General features: G+C 44.1%; 1 pseudogene; it reads right to left on the bottom strand.

The window, feature by feature from the left end:
• Nucleotides 1–1,994: 1,994 nt before the first annotated feature.
• LOC121547118 lies at nucleotides 1,995–3,566 on the bottom strand (annotated as a pseudogene).
• Between the last annotated feature and the right edge of the window lie 18,504 nt (nucleotides 3,567–22,070).

Raw genomic sequence — 22,070 nt, 5'->3', positions numbered from 1 at the left:
TGTAATAATACAAAAAACACCCTTCCAACTAACCCTACACTCATTAAATACCCACTACCCCATTCCACTACTTTGACCCTATCTGCTCCTGCACCATGCCAACGGCCTGGGAGGACGGGACACCACCCCTCAACACACCCTGTAACTCTTCTGAAGTCAAATCTCGTATGCCCAAATACTTCTCTGCAGCTGCCACCACAACATCTATTTTCTGTGATATACATTCAATTTCTTCAGTACAGTTAATAAACATTGCTATGAATGGTAAGAAGCTAACTTTACTGAAGCATATATCACTTGTTGGCCTATCCCTCTGTGCTGGCACAGATCTACTACTCACAGGGATCCTCTCAGGATCTCTCACCCTTGACCCATCCTCCTCTACTTTCTTCACTGTCTCAGCATACGACACCTTCTGCACTACTCTGACTCTAGCCACCTCAACCTACCTCTCTCGCACTGGACACTTCAGATCCCCAGCAACATGGGCATCCGAACAGTTGACACACAACTTTATCCACCGAAACTACACAATCCTCTATCCCATGCCCTCCAGCACACTTCCCACATCTTGGAATCTCCCTCCTACAAACTGCTGCAACATTACCATAAACGTTGCACCTGAATCAGTGCAGTGGATTCGGCACAAAAGCTCTAACAGGATAACTGATTTATCCTAACATGACTTTATCGGGTAAAGACTGAAAACTCAAAAGAGCTGACAGTGACTCCTCTGTTTCACCACGCTCACCACCAGGTCTGCGTCACACCAAACGGCGGGCATCACAAACACCAGGAATCTTCAACTTGAATTGCTCCACCTCCACACTTAACGCTACCCCAGAAATCACTCCTTTCAATGGTGCCCTGTTCCTAAGAGCAAAGCAAGAAACAGATCTTGACCAAAGTTGCGTGACACGGAGCGCACACTCCCTCTGGTCAGAAGAAACACAAACAAATATCACAAGTCCACTACAGGTTACCTTCACTGATTCAACTGCACGCAACTCCTTTCCCACCAACCTTAAACCACAAATGGATCTACCAAAAGGTATGGATCCACTTTCTCCAAAAATGTAACTCCTACTGCACCAGATTCTTCTTTATCATGTCCATTGATGGCAGGCTCTGGTTCTGAGCTCATCACCACACCTTCTAACTCACTTAATTCTCCCTCATTAATTTCCATTTCACCTCCAGAACTCAGTCTGGCGAATGGCTCACTCTGCTTTCACTTGAATTATAACATGTGAAATGTCTCTATTCCTTTGAACATTTTGTGTGTAACGATCCCGGCAGTCTGAGTCGGGTCCTGTCTGGTGACTAGTTTTTCTGTTCGTGATCTCCAGTTTCCCGAGGGTTCGGGAACGCTCCGGGGAGCTCTCTTGATTTCCGCACCTGCATCCCATCAGCAATCTGCACACCTGGTCCTGATCATCACCCTTCTTAGGCTCTGGCCTAACATCCAGTCCCTGCCGGATCGTTAGCCATGAACAGTAGGTTTACCAGAGTATCAGTCTTAGAGCCTAGCGTTAGTTTTGTTGTTTTTGCACCTTGTTGGTTTGTTGCTTACTTACCCCCGTTTTGTTCCATCTGCAGTCACCCGTCCGGAACCTTCATCCAACCTCTGCCTGGTGGTCGGCGGCTGCCGACCCAGGATGGGATCAACCACTGCACCCCCAACAACTAATCAACGCCGCCCGCTCTGTTCCCTGGATTATTCAGCATCACTCTTGAATTTGTAATAAACACTCACCTTCGTTTCAACTTACCTTGTCCTGGTCTGCTTCTGGGTTCTGGCTTAGCAACTCGTGACATTGTGAGTGTAATGTTTACTGTTCATTTCTGACTGTTTATTTCACTTTTGTTTATTATCTACTTCTCTTGCTTTGGCAATGTAAACATATGTTTCCCATGCCAATAAAGCCCTTTTGAATTTAATTGAATTTAGAGCTCCATGTATGAAAAAAAAATAATGTATGCACTCACTAACTGTAAGTCGCTCTGGATAAGAGTGTCTGATAAATGACTAAAATGTAAAAAAAATTAATGTATAGGGGACATGAGTCGGTCATGGTTACTCAAGGTTATGTGACGATGTAGCCCCGCCTGCGACTTCAAAATATTAGTGTTGGCCCACGGCCCAATAGGGAATGGTCAAGATGTTGGTTTCTCCCATGGTAGACCTGGGTTCATATTCCGCTGGTTACATTAAGTAGTCTATTCTCTGAAAGGGGTCGAGACAGCCTGTTCCCAACAGTGGGCTCAGTGGGATTGGAGACGGGTCCCTCTCCCTCTCTCTCTCTCTCTCTCTCTCTGACTGGAGGAGAGAAGTGAAATGGTGTGTCTCCTCTGGTCAACAATACTCACCTTGAGAGACTCCACAGCCTGTTGGAGCTCCTTCAGCTCCTTCTCTCTCTCCTGGAATCTCTGCTGGACCTTCTGCTGACTCATCCCCAGCTGCCTCTGTGGAGAATCACTCTTCAATGAGCTATCAAGCTTTATTTGTCCAGTAGATCAATAGTATAGTAATGTGACATAGGGCACATAGAGAGGAAGGTCTAAAATCTTGAGGAAGTCCCTTTCCAATATTATATATTTTTATGTTGCTATGTGAATGATTATAGTTATGGTAGACGTACATGTATCAAGGGGTTGAGGCTGAACTTTGCACTCATAAAATGGCATTCAGAATGATAATAGTGTTTGATTTTAGATAATGGTGATAGATTTAGAGCAAACTCAATATACTCAAGGTTTGTGTTCATATTTGTTCTGCTGAGGATCAATTTGATTTGAATTCTCTCATATTCAAACAGCCTTAGTTCCTACTGTATCTTTAAGTCTTTGTTTATCAGAAAGTCACCAACAAGTAGTTCTGGTCTTACCTGTTTCTCAGTCCTCTCTGCTGCAGCTGACACTGTATCATGGCCTTTATGTTTATCCATTGTACACAGCATACAGATACACTGTTGATCGGTACGACAGTAAACCTCCAGCAGTTTGTCATGATCAGAGCAGACCTTCTCCTGTAGTTGTGTGGTGGCTTTGACCAGCTTGTGCTTCTTGAAAGCAGGAAATTCATAGTGAGGTTGGAGGTGAGTCTCACAGTAAGAGGCCAGACATGCCAGACAAGACATGAGGGCTTTCTGCTTTCTGGTCCCAGTGCAGAAATCACACGCCACATCTCCAGGTCCAGCATAGCACAGAGCAGGAGGCGGAGCAGCCTGGAGTCCTGTCTTCTTCAGTTTCTCCACCACTTCAGCCAACATGTTATTTTTCCTCAGAGTAGGCCTTGGAGTGAAGGTCTGTCTGCACTGAGGACAGCTATAGACCCCTTTCAGAACATCCTGATCCCAGCAGCCCTCAATACAGCGCCTACAGTAACTGTGTCCACAGGCAGTAGTGACCGGCTCCTTCAGTAGATCCAGACAGACAGAACAACAGAACTGGTCCTGGTCCAGCAGAACACCCTGATGAGCCATTTGGACGGTTGTTCACTCTCACACAGACAGACGACACAGAGACTCAGATCAGTTTTGTTTCCACAGAAGAGAGTTTGTGGAGAGGGATGGACTTCCTGGTTGTGCCAGAGGGGTGGGGTTAGAAGGAGGGAGGGAGGGAGGGAGGGAGGGAGGGAGGGAGGGAGGGAGGGGTTTGAGGAATGGAAGAAGAGAGAGAGGGACGGCATGCAACAGCAAGAGAGAGACAAATAGTTTTGTTCCTGTGGTGAATTATTATTAATAAATTGTAAAGTTTAATGGACAATGAGGTAGAACTGGGTTAATCAAGAGCATAAAGTTAGAATTCTTTGTTACTGGGCCAGGAATTGTATTGGGTCATTTAATTTCACTGTGTGGGTGAGTAGAGCGGGAATCTGCCCTAGGGTCAGAGTGCTTGCTCTTACTTAAATCCATGGCTGTCTTATCTGATGAGAGACTGAAACTAGCTTGGGGCCATTTGTTTTAGTCTTCAAACACAGTGAAAAGAGCCAGGGTTGAACAGAGTTTAAATAAACATGAGTGTTTTTGTAAGATAAGGATTGATTGATTGTAGTACTCTGGATTTAATGAAAGTTGAGTTTAGCCGCTCTCAGAGACAAAGGAAGTGGGCGGAGCAATAAAATTATTATTATTTGTAATAAAGTATAGTGGTTATTTTCTACAACATTCCTTCAGCCAGAGGGGTGGGGTTAGAAGAAGGGAGGAAGAGAGAGAGGAACTGCATGCAACAGGAAGAGGGAGACAAATAGTTTTATAATATAATAATATATAATAATAATATAATAATATAATAATAATATAATAATATACCATTTAGCAGACGCTTTTATCCAAAGCGACTTACAGTCGTGCGTGCATACATTTTTGTGTATGGGATCGAACCCACTATCTTGGCGTTACAAGCGCCGTGCTCTACCAGCTGGAACAAATGAAATAATGAATCATAAAATGTGAGTTGTTAGAATATATAAAGGATAACAGTTTCTATGAACTACATATGTGTAATTATTTTAATGACCTTTATAATGCCTTATAATACACTTACTTGTTTAAATTAAGCAATAAGGCCTGAGGAGGTGTTGTATATAGCCAATATACAGTACCACAGCTAAGAGCTGTTCTTAGGCACAACGCAACGTGGATTGAGAATTATGGAACACTTTCAAAAATCAAATCACATTTTATTGGTCGCATACCCATATTTAGCAGATGTTATTGCGGGTGTGGCGAAATGCTTGTGTTCCTGGCTCCAACAGTGCAGTAATAACTTACAATACACAACAATACACACTAATCTAAAAAGAAAAGGACAGGAATTAAGAAATTAAAAAATATTGGGACGAGCAATGTTAGAGTCCGGAGTGTGTGGTGTATATATACACTGCTCAAAAAAATAAAGGGAACTCTAAAATAACACATCCTAGATCTGAATGAATGAAATAATCTTATTAAATACTTTTTTCTTTACATAGTTGAATGTGCTGACAACAAAATCACACAAAAATGATCAATGGAAATCAAATGTATCAACCCATGGAGGTCTGGATTTGGAGTCACCCTCAAAATTAAAGTGGAAAACCTCACTACAGGCTGATCCAACTTTGATGTAATGTCCTTAAAACAAGTCAAAATGAGGCTCAGTAGTGTGTGTGGCCTCCACGTGCCTGTATGACCTCCCTACAATGCCTGGGCATGCTCCTGATGAGGTGGCGGATGGTCTCCTGGACAGTCTGTGGTGCAACGTGGCGTTGGTGGATGGAGCGAGATATGATGTCCCAGATGTGCTCAATTGGATTCAGGTCTGGGGAACGGGCGGGCCAGTCCATAGCATCAATGCCTTCCTCTTGCAGGAACTGCTGACACACTCCAGCCACATGAGGTCTAGCATTGTCTTGCATTAGGAGGAACCCAGGGACAACCGCACCAGCATATGGTCTCACAAGGGGTCTGAGGATCTCATCTCGGTACCTAATGGCAGTCAGGCTACCTCTGGCGAGCACATGGAGGGCTGTGCGGCCCCCCAAAGAAATGCCACCCCACACCATGACTGACCCACCGCCAAACCGGTCATGCTGGAGGATGTTGCAGGCAGCAGAACGTTCTCCACGGCGTCTCCAGACTCTGTCACGTCTGTCACATATGCTCAGTGTGAACCTGCTTTCATCTGTGAAGAGCACAGGGCGCCAGTGGCGAATTTGCCAATCTTGGTGTTCTCTGGCAAATGCCAAACGTCCTGCACGGTGTTGGGCTGTAAGCACAACCCCCACCTGTGGACGTCGTGCCCTCATACCGCCCTCATGGAGTCTGTTTCTGACCGTTTGAGCAGACACATGCACATTTGTGGCCTGCTGGAGGTCATTTTGCAGGGCTCTGGCAGTGCTCCTCCTTGCACAAAGGCGGAGGTAGCAGTCCTGCTGCTGGGTTGTTGCCCTCCTACGGCCTCCTCCACGTCTCCTGATGTACTGGCCTGTCTCCTGGTAGCGCCTCCATGCTCTGGACACTACGCTGACAGACACAGCAAACCTTCTTGCCACAGCTCGCATTGATGTGCCATCCTGGATGAGCTGCACTACCTGAGCCACTTGTGTGGGTTGTAGACTCCGTCTCATGCTACCACTAGAGTGAAAGCACCGCCAGCATTCAAAAGTGACCAAAACATCAGCCAGGAAGCATAGGAACTGAGAAGTGGTCTGTGGTCACCACCTGCAAAACCAGTCCTTTATTGGGGGTGTCTTGCTAATTGCCTATAATTTCCACCTGTTGTCTATTCCATTTGCACAACAGCATGTGAAATGTATTGTCAATCAGTGTTGCTTCCTAAGTGGACAGTTTGATTTCACAGAAGTGTGATTGACTTGGAGTTACATTGTGTTGTTTAAGTGTTCCCTTTATTTTTTTGAGCAGTGTATATATATATATATATATATATATATATATATATATATATATTGATCAGTGTGTTTTTCTGTAACACACTTGGTATCACAATTCTTGAACCCTTAAACAGAATTCCATCAAGTCCAGATAGCTCATCCCTGTATTGACTGTGACGACCCTCCCACTCTGTCTGCCGTATTCTCTCTTTGTTCTTGTTTCCTTGTTAGGATGCCGGTGGGCGGAGTTGGGAGGGTCGTCAGCTACATGGGAAACACCTGGGCCGGGTGTGTCCCAGGATAAATGGACCTCTTCCACATTCATTAGAGAGACTCTCTCCAGGCAGTTACTTTGATCTTGGTTGTGATATTTTTGAGGCTTTTTTGGGTTGTTTGTTTTGGCACTTTTCAACACTTTTCCATATTACATTTATGCATGCAAACACTCACGTACACTACTGATTACTGATTACACACACCATTGTTATTTGATTTAGTTTACTTTAATTAATAAATATATACTTTGAGTACTCCTTGTCTCCACGTGTCTCCCTTTTGTTACGAACTTGAGCCGGTTCGTGACAAGTGGGGGCTCGTCTGGGATCTTGAACTGGTTGTGTTTGGGAGAACGTGGAGTTAATGTCCAATTCTGTAGGGTTTTTCTTTGTAAATTTTGTTAGTTTGTTTGAGTTTGATAGGCCAGTATTGGTTGCCTTTGGGTTTTGTACTGCGTTGGAGAGAGTACATTGGTTAGTTTCCAGTCCCTGCCCAGCCTGGAAACTCTTGCTCTACTCGCTGTTGGGACATCGGTCTGAGGTGAGTACAATCGGCTGTGTACCTCAGTGGGAGATTGGGTAGGGTAGTGACATTTGCTACCCGGAGCTATAGCTTTTTCCCCCTGATAGGCTTAGTGACGTGTTTTGTTTTGGGATACGTGGGCATGGTTAAATGTTTGTTATTTTTGTGTGGTGTCAGTGGACTGAGCAGTTGTCTCGGGGGCACATCCGTGGCTTGGGGAAATCTACCAGCGTGCTGGGGGTTTAATTCCTTGCCAGCGGGCTACAGTGCGTAATTACCCACCGCAAATCTGCACGAAGACTAGGGTTGAGTTATTGTAGGTTTTGGGGAAGCTCCATATCCCAGCTCTTTTCTGTGGTGCTCGGTGTGATTGTATTTCTCTTGTGTCTGGTGTGCTCAGCAGAGGGGTTGAGAAAGATTATTATGATATATATATATTTAATTTTTTTTTCCCTGATTATGGCGTCTAATGTAGACGAGTTCATTCGCTTTCCATCAGAAGAACTGTTAGAATTATGTACTAAAGAACAGCTGTTGAAGGTTGCTGAACACTACAAGGTTGAAATTAGTGATAAACGTCTAAAAAATTCTATTAGGTTAATATTGAAGGCCAATTTGATGGAGAGTGGTATTCTGGATGTTACCACTGGGGCAGCCTCTGCTGAGGACACGTTGTCTCCCCGATATGTTACAATGACCGCTCCATCGGTTAGTCATAGTGGTCTTCTTTTTGAACAGCAGAAAGAACTGCTTCTGTTACAGCTAGAGCATGAACAAAATGGACAAAGAGCTAAAATGGAGCATGATCGTGTAAAATATGAAAGGGAATTGGAATTTAAACAGGATATGGAGCGTGCTAAAATCAAGCTGCAACAAGAGCGACTAGAGTTGGTTAGGGAAGGAAAGCTCTCAGGGGAGAGTTTGCTCTGGGAAGGTGACCCAGAGTTACCTAGGGGTCGTTCCTCTTTTGGTCGTAATCCAGAGACATTTGATGTTGTAGGGAATTTACGGTTGTTGCCCCAGTTTAATGAAAAGGACCCGGAGACATTCTTTTCATTGTTTGAGCGTGTTGCTGACGCTAGGAGTTGGCCTGATTCTGATCGCACTTTGATGTTGCAGTGTGTGCTGACTGGTAAAGCGCAAGAAGCATATTCAGCTCTTAGCGTAGCAGACAGTGTTAGTTATGAGAAGGTTAAAACGGCTGTGTTACAGAGTTATGAATTGGTCCCTGAGGCTTACCGCCAACGATTTAGAACTTTAAAAAGGGATGATCAGCAGACTCATGTTGAGTTTGCGCCGAATATTATCTTCACAGTTCAATCGCTGGTGTTCCGCCTCTGCAGTTATGACTTTCCAAGGGCTGTGTGATCTGATTATGTTAGAACAATTTAAGGACACAATCCCTGATCGTATAGCGACGTACATTAACGAACGAAAAATAAAGACTGTCGCTGAAGCTGCGGTTTTGGCAGATGAATATGTGTTGACTCACACACATTTTTTTTGCAGAACCCCGTATTCGGAGTGAGTGGGGGTGTTTGCAGAGATTTGGGCCTCGCTCGCCGAGATACTTCGGTTCCCGGGCAGAGTTTCATTCAACTGGGGTTGAGCCTGATACCCGTGGTAAAACTGACTTTGGTCAAGAGTGTCACTACTGTCGAGAATTAGGTCATTGGAAAAATGAATGTCCGATTCTTAGGTCTAGGGGTAAATTCAGTACAGGTGCTTATGGTAAATCGAGGCCTATAGCGTTAGCAGCGCCTGTTCCACATCAGTTCACTCCTGACGCATTGTCTCATGCCCAGAGCCATGTGAAGGGCTATATTGATCCCGAGTATTTACCTTTTGTTACGGAGGGTTTTGTGTCTATGGTAGGAAGTAAGAACCTAGTGCCAGTAAAGATCCTAAGAGATACAGGTGCCTCTGAATCATTTGTGTTGGAATCTGTGTTACCCTTCTCTGCGGAGACTGATTCGGGGAATAGTGTTCTAATTAGGGGAATAGGTTTGAACACTCTGTCAGTTCCATTGCATAAACTGATGTTGGATTGTGGACTGGTGAAAGGTGAGGTTGTTGTGGGGGTGCGTCCTTCATTGCCTATTGAGGGTGTTGACGTGATCCTTGGAAATAACTTGGCTGGGGAGCGTGTGTGGCCTATCGTGTTTCCATCTTTAGCGGTTTCTACTAAGCCTTCAATTGTAGGGATTCCTGATGAGAGTGCGCAGAATTTCCCAGAGGTGTTTTCTGCGTGTGCAGTGACGCGTTCTATGATCCCTGATGACTTGGTCACGGAACTGGCTAACGAGAATACCATAAAGAAGTCTGTTACTGTTTTCCCTGTTATCCCGTTATCCGTATCCCGCTCCGATTTAATCGAGGCGCAACGGGCTGACCCTACATTAGAAGAGTTGCGGGACCAAATTGTGCCTGTAGAACAGTTGGGAGATGTCGCACAGGGCTATTTTCTCCAAGAGGAGGTCCTGATGAGGAAGTGGATGTCTCATGGTAGTTGTTTTCTGGGGGAGGCGATTAGTCAGGTTGTGGTACCAGTTAGGCTTCGTGAGTTGGTGCTGACAACTTCTCACAACGACGTTGCTGGGCATATGGGTGTGAGAAAAACCTACAATCGCATATTACGACATTTTTTTTGGCCAAGATTAAAGAGGGATGTTTCTGATTTCATCAAAACTTGTCACACCTGTCAATTAACTGGTAAACCTAATCAAGCTATTAAGCCGGTACCACTGTTCCCTATTCCTGTACTCAGTAAACCTTTTGAGTATTTGATTATTGACTGTGTTGGTCCTCTGCCTCGTTCTAGAAAGGGTAGTAATTATTTGTTGACTGTGATGTGTCAGACCACTAGGTTTCCTGTTGCCTACCCTCTCCGGTTTATCACGACTAAGGCTGTGTTAAAAGCTTTGACTCAGTTTCTCTCACTGTTTGGAATCCCTAAGGTCATTCAAAGTGATCAAGGATCTAATTTCACCTCTAATCTCTTTGGACAGGTTCTCCAACAACTCCATATTAAACACAACTTGTCTAGCGCTTATCATGCCCAAAGTCAAGGAGCACTGGAACGTTTCCATCAAACACTTAAGTCTTTGTTGAGAGCTTATTGTACTGAGATGGATAAGGATTGGGAGGAGGGGTTGCCTTGGTTACTGTTAGCTGCTAGGGAGGTTTCACAGGAGAGCACGGGTTTTAGCCCAAATGACCTAGTGTTTGGACATCGGGTGCGTGGGCTTTTATCTGTTCTCCAGGATGACTGGAAGTCTCCCGAGCCTCCTCAGTCCCTGTTATCATATGTGGGTGATTTTCGGCGACGCTTGTATGCCGCTGGTGAAATGGCTAAAGAGGAGCTATCATCTTCACAGGACAGGATGAAGAGCATATATGATCGCCGAGCTGAGCCTCATCACTTTAGTCCAGGTGATCAGGTTCTGGCTCTGCTGCCAATTGTTGGTTCTCCTTTTCAAGCCAAGTTTCAAGGTTCATATACAGTGGTGCGCCAGTACACTGAGCAAAATTATCTAGTTGCCACTCCAGAACGGAGGAAAGCACACCAACTGTGCCATGTAAATTTGTTAAAACCCTATTATGCACGTTCCTCTGAGACTGAACAGGGGGAGTCTACAGAGGACGGTAAGGCTGTTCTTTTGGCTGATATTGTTTATTCCCTGAGTTCTGGTCATGCTAGGTCTGTGCAGGAGCAGGAAGATGTTTCTGGTCCTGACGATTGCATACTGCAGGGTAGATTGAAAAATTCAGAGACACTGGAGATTGTAGATAGCCTTCTTACTCATCTACCTGTTGATGAGCGGAAAGAGAGGGTTGGTTTGATTCAGAGATTTCCAGGGTTGTTTTCGGATACACCTACACGTACAAACTTAATAGAACATGATATTGACAGTGGAGATGCTGACCCCATTCGTCAACGGTTCTATAGAGTTTCTTCAGAGAAACTGCGTTGTCTGGATGCTGAGGTCAGGTACATGCTGGAGAGTAAAATAGCAGATCCTTCTTTCTCCAGTTGGGCTTCTCCCTGTATCTTGGGCAGTAAATCGGATGGAACAAATAGATTTTGTACGGACTACCGTAAGGTAAACGATGTCACTGGGCCGGATTCATTTCCTCTTCCTCGGATGGAGGACTGCGTTGGTCAAGTCGGCGCAGCTACATTTGTGAGCAAATTTGACCTGTTAAAGGGGGTATTGGCAGGTGCCACTGATGAGTAGGGCACGTGAAATCTCTGCCTTTATTACACCTTTTGGTCTGTACTCGTATTCGGTTATGAGTTTCGGACTGCGTAATGCGCCTGCCACTTTTCAGCGATTTATGAACAGGGTTGTCTCTGGTCTGGCCGGTTGCGCTGTTTATCTGGACGATGTAGTGATATATGCAGATGCTTGGGAGGAGCATCTGTCCCGTATTCAGGCCTTGTTCGGACGTCTGGCTGCGGGTCGCCTCACGATGAATTTGGCTGAATGTGAGTTTGCTCAGGCGACTGTTGTATACCTTGGAAAGGTGGTTGGGCAGGGTGACGTGCGCCCTGTTCATGAATATTGATGTGACCGACCATTGTTTGATTTTGTCATGTTCTATCCTTCCTGTTTGTCCCCTCCTAGTCTTGTGTTCTTCTTTCCTCTTAAAGGTTGCTTCCTGTGTAAAGGTTGCTGAGGTCTGGAGAGGAGGATGATGGGTGGGGCAAGTGGAGGTGTGAACATGTACAATTTGTCGGTTTGGGACGCAGGGGCTGGTACGTTGGTCCGGGGTCCTTGTTGGTCCCCGGTCTTATGGGGGGGGGTGTGACGACCCTCCCACTCTGTCTGCCGTATTCTCTCTTTGTTCTTGTTTCCTTGTTAGGATGCCGGTGGGCGGAGTTGGGAGGGTCGTCAGCTACATGGGAAACACCTGGGCCGGGTGTGTCCCAGGATAAATGGACCTCTTCCACATTCATTAGAGAGACTCTCTCCAGGCAGTTACTTTGATCTTGGTTGTGATATTTTTGAGGCTTTTTTGGGTTGTTTGTTTTGGCACTTTTCAACACTTTTCCATATTACATTTATGCATGCAAACACTCACGTACACTACTGATTACTGATTACACACACCATTGTTATTTGATTTAGTTTACTTTAATTAATAAATATATACTTTGAGTACTCCTTGTCTCCACGTGTCTCCCTTTTGTTACGAACTTGAGCCGGTTCGTGACATGACCATATGGGTATGGTATAGCTTATACAGACTACCTGCATGTTATGGCTTGAATCACCTTTTGCAAACACTCATCTTCTGCAGTAGCACGTGAAATAACTGTCCACATTTCATCTGAGACTGGGCAACTCTTTCTGATAAGGTTTACATGTATGGTCTCGTCCTGCTCGTATATCTGGTTTGGTTCTGAGCTGTCAAAAGCTCTGGACAATGTGTCTGCCACTAACAATTCTTTCCCTGGCCTGTACTCGAGATGCAAGTCATATTTCTGAAGTTTTAGAAACAGTCTGTTCCCTTGGTGGTGTGTGTGTTAGACCCTTCTTTACAATAGTAACTTAAGGTTGATGATCTGTTTCATCCCACACTGTTTTACCACAGATAAACACACTGAATGTCTCACATGCATATGACAGTGCCAATGCCTCTTTCTCAATCTGAGCATAGTTACACTCAGAAGTTGTCAGAGCCCTGGAGGCATATGCAACTGGGCGCCATCTAGTGCCATACTGCTGTAACAACACTGCACCTTAACCTACTTTGGAGGCATCTGTTGAGATTTAGGTTTTGAGCAATTTACCATAGAACCAAAGTACTGGAGCATGCATGATCAATGCCTTGAGCTCCTCAAAACTCTTTCTGATGATTACTGTTCCAACACCAATCTGTAGTTTTACACAGTAGACTTCTCATCTGACTAGTGTGAGTTGCCAGATTAGGTTCAAATTAGCCCACATAGTTAACCATCCCTTAGAACCTTTGTATGTCCTCTTGATCTGTAGGCAGTGGCATGTTCTTGATGGCGGTCACTTTGCTCTGGTCTGTCTGAACACCTTCACATGTTAGTTTTTCACCCATGAAGGTTATTTCTGTCTTTCTGAATTCCCATTTTTCTGCGTTTAGCTTTAGCCCATTATCTCTGGCTAGATCAAGTGCTGCTTTCAACCTGGTGCTCTTCAAGAGTCTGAGCCCATATTAGCACATCATCAATGGACACTGTGGTGCCTGACACACTCTCAGATATCTGTTGGACTGTCCTATGAAAGACTTCTGGTGCTGAAGTGAGACCAAACGGGAGCCTTTTAAATGACTACCTACCAAAAGGAGGATTGAAAGTATAAAGCCTTGTACTCTCCTTGTCTAGACTGATCTGCCAAAACCCTGATGAGGCGTCTAGCTTTGAGTGGTATTTAGCCCCTGCTATGTCCCAGAATATCTCCCCTCTGGTAGGCAGCTGAAAGTGTTCCCTTTTTACATGCTTGTTTAGCTCTTTTGGATCCATACACAGTCTGAGCGAGCCGTCTTCCTTCTCAACTATTACTAGTGAGTGGACCCATTCAGTAGGCTCTTCTACTTTGTCTAGGATATCTAAGGACTCTAGCCTCAGCAGCTCTGCTTTTAGCTAGTCTCTTAGTGATAATGGTACCGTTCTAGGTGCATTGATCACTGGTCTATTTGGCTGATCTAACTCCATTTTGTACTGCACCTTGAGTTTTCCTATTCCCTGAAAAACATCAGCATATGCATCCTCAACATTAGTCATTTCACCATATGAACCCATTTCACTAGACCCAGTAAGTTACATGACTTTAACCCAATGATGGGTGTTGTTTCTCCCTTTACTATGACAAACGGAACCTTGTGAGATTCATCATCTACCTCCAGCACCAACCTGCATGTCCCTGAAGACCACTGGTTTTACCTGTAACCGTAACAATTTAGTCTCTGGAATGATGTTGACCTGTGCTCCAGTGTCAAGTTTGAACACAATATCAGTTCCATTAGTCTTGTAGGTAGCAGTCCTCGTCTGGTCCTGCAAGTGCGACTGTTCCCACAAAGAGGTCACCCAAAGACCCCTCACTGTACTCATTGTCACCACTGTTGTCCTGGTCCTCGTTGACACAGTGTACAGTATTTTGTTGTCTCCGCTGCCTGCATTTGAGTGAGAAGGGGTTCTTCATGCCACAGTTGTAACACTCTTTTCTATATGCTGGGCACTGGCAAGGTCTGTGCTCTCCTCCACAGCTGCTGCAGGAGCGCTGGTTCCCTGAAGTGTGCTGCTGTCCTTTGAAGTTAGCCGTAGCTCTTCCTTTGCTAAAATACTCCACTTTGCATACTGTTTCACTAAGACCACCACTGTCCATTGACCGTATGCTACTCTGAGTCACCCCTCTAGCTTGTCTCTCACCCCCATGACAATTCTCTCTCGTATCAGCGAGTCTGCAATTTGACCGAAATTACACAACTGACATTTCAGTTTGAAGTCCATAATAAATTCCTCAAGTCTCTGTTTCATTCTGACATCTACTGTTGAAAACATACCTCGTTTCTTCTGGGAGTACAAAAAGACAGACATTTGGCTAACACCAGTTGATAATCTGCTTGCTCTTCATCCATTAGCTGAAAGCTGTTGTAGACATCAATGGTGTCCTAGACTGTGAGAAACAGTGCGACCTTCTGTGCGTCGTCTTTTCCAGCCGCTCCTATCGCCGTCAGATAGAGGGTGAAACGCTGCTTGAACCGCTTCCATTGCTCTTCAACGTTGCCGTTCAGTTTCAGTTCTGTTGGAGGCTTTAGCTGCTCCATGTCGTTAGCCAGCTAGCACTGCAAAACGACTAGCTACATGCACTGCACGCTCCGTTAGCTCCGGCGTGGTTATTTTTTTACCTCAGTCTCATTAGCCCAGTGGCTAGTTAGCTAACGTTAGTCAAGTTTGCTAGTTGATAGATGTGTATGCGCCGTTCAGCATTTTCCACCAAAACTCGATGATGGATGAGTCAAAGGCGAGTTATTTCACTCCTTGTACCATCTTGTATCTTCTTGTCTAAGAAATACTAAAGAAAAGAACTGTTCTTTAATACATAAGTCCTTCTTTATTGAAGTTAACCGGCGCCGTACAAGTATCGTGTATTGAGATGAGATCTCCCGCTCTCCCACTCCTCTGCGCAGGCTGCTCGTCCCCTAAGTCAGGGGTGTCAAACTCATTTTAGCTCAGAGGCCACATGGAGGAAAATCTATTCCCAAGTGGGCCGGACCGGTAAAATCATGGTATATATAACTTAAAAACAACAACTTCAGATTGTTTTCTTTGTTTTAATACGATCAACATAAAACATAAAGCTGGAGCCTGAGGACAGTGTGTCCAAAATAGTACAAGCACAACATCACTATTAATCATAAAACACATCAAGTTTATTTGAAAATTCTAAAGAAAAAGAACACACAAACACACAATGCCTCAGTGATTAACAGAACTGTTTCACAGATCACAGAACTATATCAGGGTGTCATTTCTCAGGCAGAAATGTAGATACAAATAATGAAATCCTGTTCCCCAAACAAGTGCAAGAACCACAGAGTCAAGAATAGGTTAAATATACAAATAAAATAAAATCAATTAAAAACAATAGCACATCAACATAAAAACATATAAACAAAAAGCTGGAGCCTGAGGACAGTGTGTCCAAAAGCACAACATCACTACTAATCATAAAACACCTCAAGTTATTTGAAAGTTCTGAGGACAAAGAACACACAAACACACAATGCCTCAGTGATTCACAGAAGTATATCACAGATCACAGAACTATATCAGGGTGTCTCATGCAGCACTTTAAGTGGGGTTGCATAGTTTATTTGACTCCTGATACCTGGCATCTTTTAGCTTTCACCAGCGCATCAATATCAGGCGTCACATCCTGAGTGGCAGCCAACTTCAGGATGTGATTCAAGTGCGTGTGCGTGAGCCTTGAGCACAGCTTTGTTTTATTTATGCTCATTACAGAGAAAAGTTACTCACAAAGATATGTGGTTCCAAACATGCACAACAGTTTTGCAGCGAGGGCTGTCAAGTTGGGGTAACCTGGCAAGAGATTCTGATGAAATGTGTCCAAGCCAGCTGCGGCAAATTTGCCCTTCAAATCCGAGTCACACTGCAAGTCTATTATTTCAAGTTGGATGCTGACGGGCAGATCAGAGGGATTCACGGTGAATGGCGAGCAAAAAACTTTGAAGTCTTTCTCCAGTTCACCAAAAATCTGAAAGCGTTGCTCAAACTCCCGTAACAGTCCCGTTATTTTATCTTTGAACCGCTTCATGTCTGCCACATGTTGGGTCGCGCACACATTTTTTCAGACAGGGGAAGTGAGCTGCATCACCACCGGCGAGTTGCGTCTCCCACAATGACAGCTTCAACTTGAAAGAACGTATGCTGTCATAATACTGAGTGACAACTTTGTTGCGCCCTTGCAGCTGTTTGTTCAAGTTATTCAGGTGCTCTGTAACATCCACCATAAATGCAAGGTCCTGCATCCATTCTGCGGAATGAAATTCTAACACTGGTTTGCCCTTTTCTTCCATGAACTGTTCAATTTCTTCTCGTAAATCAAAGAAACGCCTCAGCAAAGCACCTCGGCTTAACCATCTTACCTCAGTGTGGTATGGCAGGCCATAGATGTGGTCTTTCTCTCTGAGAAGGCTGTCAAACTGACGGTGATTCAGGCTTCTGGATCGGATGAAATGAACAGTTTGGATGACCACCTTCATGACGTTATCCATCTTTAATGACTTGCAACACAAAGCCTCCTGGTGCAAAATACAGTGAAAAGTCAAAAAATCACGTCCTCCATTTGCAGATTGCACTCTCTCTCTGAACTTTGTCACAACGCCTGCTTTTTTCCCCGATCATTGAGGGCGCACCATCTGTAGCCAGGCTGACAGCGCGGGACCAGTCTACTCCGACCCTGTCCAGCGCGCCCGACGAGTGCGGTGAAAATATCAGCTGCTGTCGTTGTATCTGTCATCAGCACCAACTCCACGAACTCCTCGGTGACGGTCAATGTGTCATCAACTCCGCGGATGAAAATGGCCAGTTGTGCAACATCTGTAATGTCCGTGCTTTCATCAATTGCAACCGAAAACGCAATAAATGACTTTACTTTTTGCTTCAACTGGCTGTCCAAATCCACTGAAAGATCGGAAATCCTGTCTGCACCTGTGTTTCTTGTCAGGCTGATATTTACAAAAGCCTGACGCTTTTCAGGGCACACAATCTCCGCTGCCTTCATCATACATGTTTTTACAAATTCACCCTCACTAAATGGTTTTGAAGCCACTGCGATTTCATTAGCAATGAGGTAGCTAGCTTTCACTGCAGCGTCACTGATGTCTCAGCTGTGAGTAAACAAAGGAGATGATTGTGGACTACAGGAAAAAAAAGAGGACTGAGCACGCTCCCATTCTCATCGACGGGGCTGTAGTGTGGTCCAAACACACAAAGACAGAACTATCATGGTCCAAACACACAAAGACAGTCGTGAAGAGGGCACGACAAAACCTATTCCTATTCCCTGTCAGGAGACTGAAAAGATTTGGCATGGGTCCTCAGATCCTCAAAAAGTTCTACAGCTGCACCATCGAGAGCATCCTGACTGGTTGCATCACCGCCTGGTATGGCAACTACTCGGCCTCCGACCGCAAGGCACTACAGAGGGTAGTGTGTACGGCCCAGTATATCACTGGGGCCAAGCTTCCTGCCATCCAGGACCTTTATACCAGGGAGTGTCTGAGGAAGGCCCTAGAAAGACTCAAGCCACCCTAGCGGTACCGGAGCTCCAAGTCTAGGTCCAAAAGGCTTCTCAACAGCTTCTACCCCCAAGCCACTGTAGCTCAATTGGTAGAGCATGGCGCTTGTAACGCCAGGGTAGTGGGTTCGATCCCCGGGACCACCCATACGTAAAAATGTATGCGCACATGACTGTAAGTCGCTTTGGATAAAAGCGTCTGCTAAATTGGATATTATTATTATATTATATTATTATTATAAGACTCCTGAACAGCTAATCATGGCTACCCGGACTATTTGCACTGCCCCCCCACCCCACCCCATCCCCCTCTTTTACGCTGCTGCTACTCTGTTTACTATTTATACATTGTCACTTTAACTCTACCCACATGTACATATGACCTCAATTACCTCGACTAGCCGGTGCGTTGATTTCAACGCTAGTAAAACTAAATGCATGCTCTTCAATCGAACGCTGCTTGCAACCGCCCGCCCGACTAGAATCATTACTCTCGGCGGGTCTGACTTAGAATATGTGGACAACTACAAATACCTAGGTGTCTGGTTAGACCGTAAACTAGTAAAACTAAATGCATGCTCTTCAATCGAACGCTGCTTGCAACCGCCCGCCCGACTAGAATCATTACTCTCGGCGGGTCTGACTTAGAATATGTGGACAACTACAAATACCTAGGTGTCTGGTTAGACCGTAAACTCTCCTTCCAGACTCCCATTAAGCATCTCCAATCCAAAGTTAAATCTAGAATCGGCTTCCTATTTCGCAACAAAGCCTCCTTCACTCATGCTGCCAAACATGCCCTCGTAAAACTGACTATCCTACCGATCCTTGACTTCGGCGATGTCATTTACAAAATAGCCTCCAACACTCTACTCAGCAAATTGGATGTAGTCTATCACAGTGCCATCCGTTTTGTCACCAAAGCCCCATATACTACCCACCATTGTGACCTGTACGCTCTCGTTGGCTGGCCCTCACTACATATTCGTCGCCAAACCCACTGGCTCCAGGTCATCTATAAATCACTGCTAGGCAAATCCCCGCCTTATCTTAGCTCATTGGTCACCATAGCAACACCCACCCGTAGTATGCGCTCCAGCAGGTATATCTCACTGGTCATCCCCAAAGCCAACACCTCCTTTGGCCGCCATTCCTTCCAGTTCTCTGCTGCCAATGACTGGAACGAACTGCAAAAATCTCTGATGCTGGAGACTCTTATCTCCCTCACTAACTTTAAGCATCAGTTGTCAGAGCAGCTTACCGATCACTGCATCTGTACACAGCCCACCCAACTACCTCATCCCCATATTGTTATTTATTTTACTCATTTGCACCCCAGTATCTCTATTTGCACATCATCTTTTCCACATCTATCTCTCCAGTGTTAATACTAAATTGTAATTATTTTGCACTATGGCCTATTTATTGCCTTAACTCCATAACTTACTACATTTGCCCCCACTGTTTATAGATTTTCTATTGTGTTATTGACTGTACGTTTTGTTTATCCCATATGTAACTCTGTGTTGTTGTTATTTTTATCACACTGCTTTGCTTTATCTTGGCCAGGTCGCAGATGTTGCATTCATTCTCATTCTGATCCCAGTTCCAGGGACATCACTGGATAGAAAATCCCAATATGGCTGCCAACACAATGCCATATATGGACATGTGGGTGTTACATCCAAACTCAGTAGCTCTACTCTCATTGGTCCTAAGGATTTGTTTAAATATATTTGCATTTAGCTTGCGACACAGCCCTCAAGACATCATGGATGAGATCAATGGATCATCAGAAATGGGTATAGACAGATAGCTGAATAGATATCGACTTAGTCAGTTTGCAACAAATTATATATTTTATAAATAAAATAAAATAAAAAAGCAATTCTGAATGCGATGCTCACGAGTTCTGTTCACAAAATGATCAGCTAGCTAGCTTGGTTAGCTAACATTAGCTAGCTACGTTTAGCTAGCTACAGATAGCTCGATAGACGGGTAATGGCCCATATTTAAGGTGTTAAACAGGGGAAATACGCATTTGATATTGCACAAGTTCAGATAGTATTCTACCTCCTGTTTCACTGGGTTTTCTTCTGTGTTGTGCCTTCTAAACATTACCCTGTCCTTTATTGACTTCTTCTCTGTCCGTCTCTGTAGTGGCCTGTTGTTGTTATTGTTGTATTGACCATGTTGTCTTCTGTTCTTATTTCCCCAGTGTCCTGGCTGTGAGGTGGTGCTGATCTCTGGGTGCTGGTCTAGGTGGAGAGGCAGAGGCAGGAGGAAGCTGCAGTGGAGGAGTGGCTGTGGGTGTTGAGGTGTACTCTACTACAACAAGCAGGCTTAACATCCCCTCCCCAAAAACACATACACACTTTACTTATTTAGGCAAGGCTCCATAGGAAATTAAATGTGTAGGCCTATTTGATCCGAGTCCCTGTTGAGAACATTAGAAGTTGACTATCAGTCTGCAACTACCATAAGACGGTCATATCTTCTTCCTTCCCATCCTGACTGGGATTTACATTTACATTTTAGTCATTTAGCAGACGCTCTTATCCAGAGTGACTTACAGGAGCAGATTTTTCACCTTGTCGGCTGATTTAGAGTAGAGGTTAGGTTAGTCAGATACAGTGCCTTGGCAAGTATTCATCCCCTTTGGCGTTTTTCCTATTTTGTTGCATTGCAACCTGTAATCTAAATTGATTTTTATTTGGACATAATGGACATACACAAAATAGTCCAAATTGGTGAAGTGAAATGAAAAAAATTACTTATTTCAAAAAATTCTAAAAAATAAAAACGGAAAAGTGATGCGTGCATATGTATTCACCCCCTTTGCTATGAAGCCCCTAAATAACATCTGGTGCAACCAATTACCTTCAGAAGTCACATAATTAGTTAAATAAAGTTCACTTGTGTGCAATCTAAGTGTCACATGATCTGTCACATGATCTCAGTATATATACACCTGTTCTGAAAGGCCCCAGGGGTCTGCAACACCACTAAGCAAGCGGCACCATGAAGACCAAGCTCTCCACACAGGTCAGGGACAAAGTTGTGGAGGGGGGGTGGGTGAATAGTTATGCACGCTCAAGTTTTCTGTTTTTTTTGTCTTATTTCTTGTTTGTTTCAAAATAAAAAATATTTTGCATCTTCAAAGTGGTAGGCATGTTGTGTAAATCAAATGATACAAACCCCCCCAAAAATCAATTTTAATTCCAGGTTGTAAGGCAACAAAATAGGAAAAATGCCAAGGGGGTGAATACTTTCACAAGACACTGTAGTGCACTACTTTATTTTCTAATATTCTAATGAGTCAACCACTAACATTACAGTTTGATATTTACATTTTACATTTTAAGTCATTTAGCAGACGCTCTTATCCAGAGCGACTTACAGTTAGTGAATGCATACATTTTTACATACATATTCTAATATTCTAATGAGGCAACCACTAACATTACAGTTTGATATTCTAATGAGGCAACCACTAACATTACAGTATAATATTCTAATGAGGCAACCACTAACATTACATTATGATATTCTAATGAGTCAACCACTAACATTACAGTATAATATTCTAATGAGGCAACCACTAACATTACAGTATGATATTATAATATTGGAATGAGGCAACCACTAACATTACAGTATGATATTCTAATATTCTAATGAGGCAACCACTAACATTACAGTATGATATTCTAATATTCTAATGAGTCAACCACTAACATTACAGTATGATGTTCTAATATTCTAATGGTGCAACCACTAACATTACAGTATGATATTCTAATGAGGCAACCACTAACATTACAGTATGATATTCTAATATTCGAATGAGGCAACCACTAACATTACAGTATGATATTGGAATATTGGAATGAGGCAACATCTAACATTACAGTATGATAGTCTAATATTCTAATGCCAGTGAGCAAATCTCCAATCTCCACCCTATTCCCTATATAGTGCACTACTTTTGATCTGGTCAGAAGTAGCCTAGTGCACTACGTAGGGAACAGGGTGTCATTTGGGCCAGAGTCAGTAACTCCCCTGGGTATGAATTCTCTCTCTATCTTATCTGTCTT

This window comes from Coregonus clupeaformis, unplaced genomic scaffold, assembly GCF_020615455.1.
Source record: "Coregonus clupeaformis isolate EN_2021a unplaced genomic scaffold, ASM2061545v1 scaf0632, whole genome shotgun sequence".
NCBI classification, from domain to species: domain Eukaryota; kingdom Metazoa; phylum Chordata; class Actinopteri; order Salmoniformes; family Salmonidae; genus Coregonus; species Coregonus clupeaformis.
The sequence above is the reverse complement of the archived record's forward strand: the minus strand, read 5'-3'. Positions and strand labels throughout refer to the sequence as shown.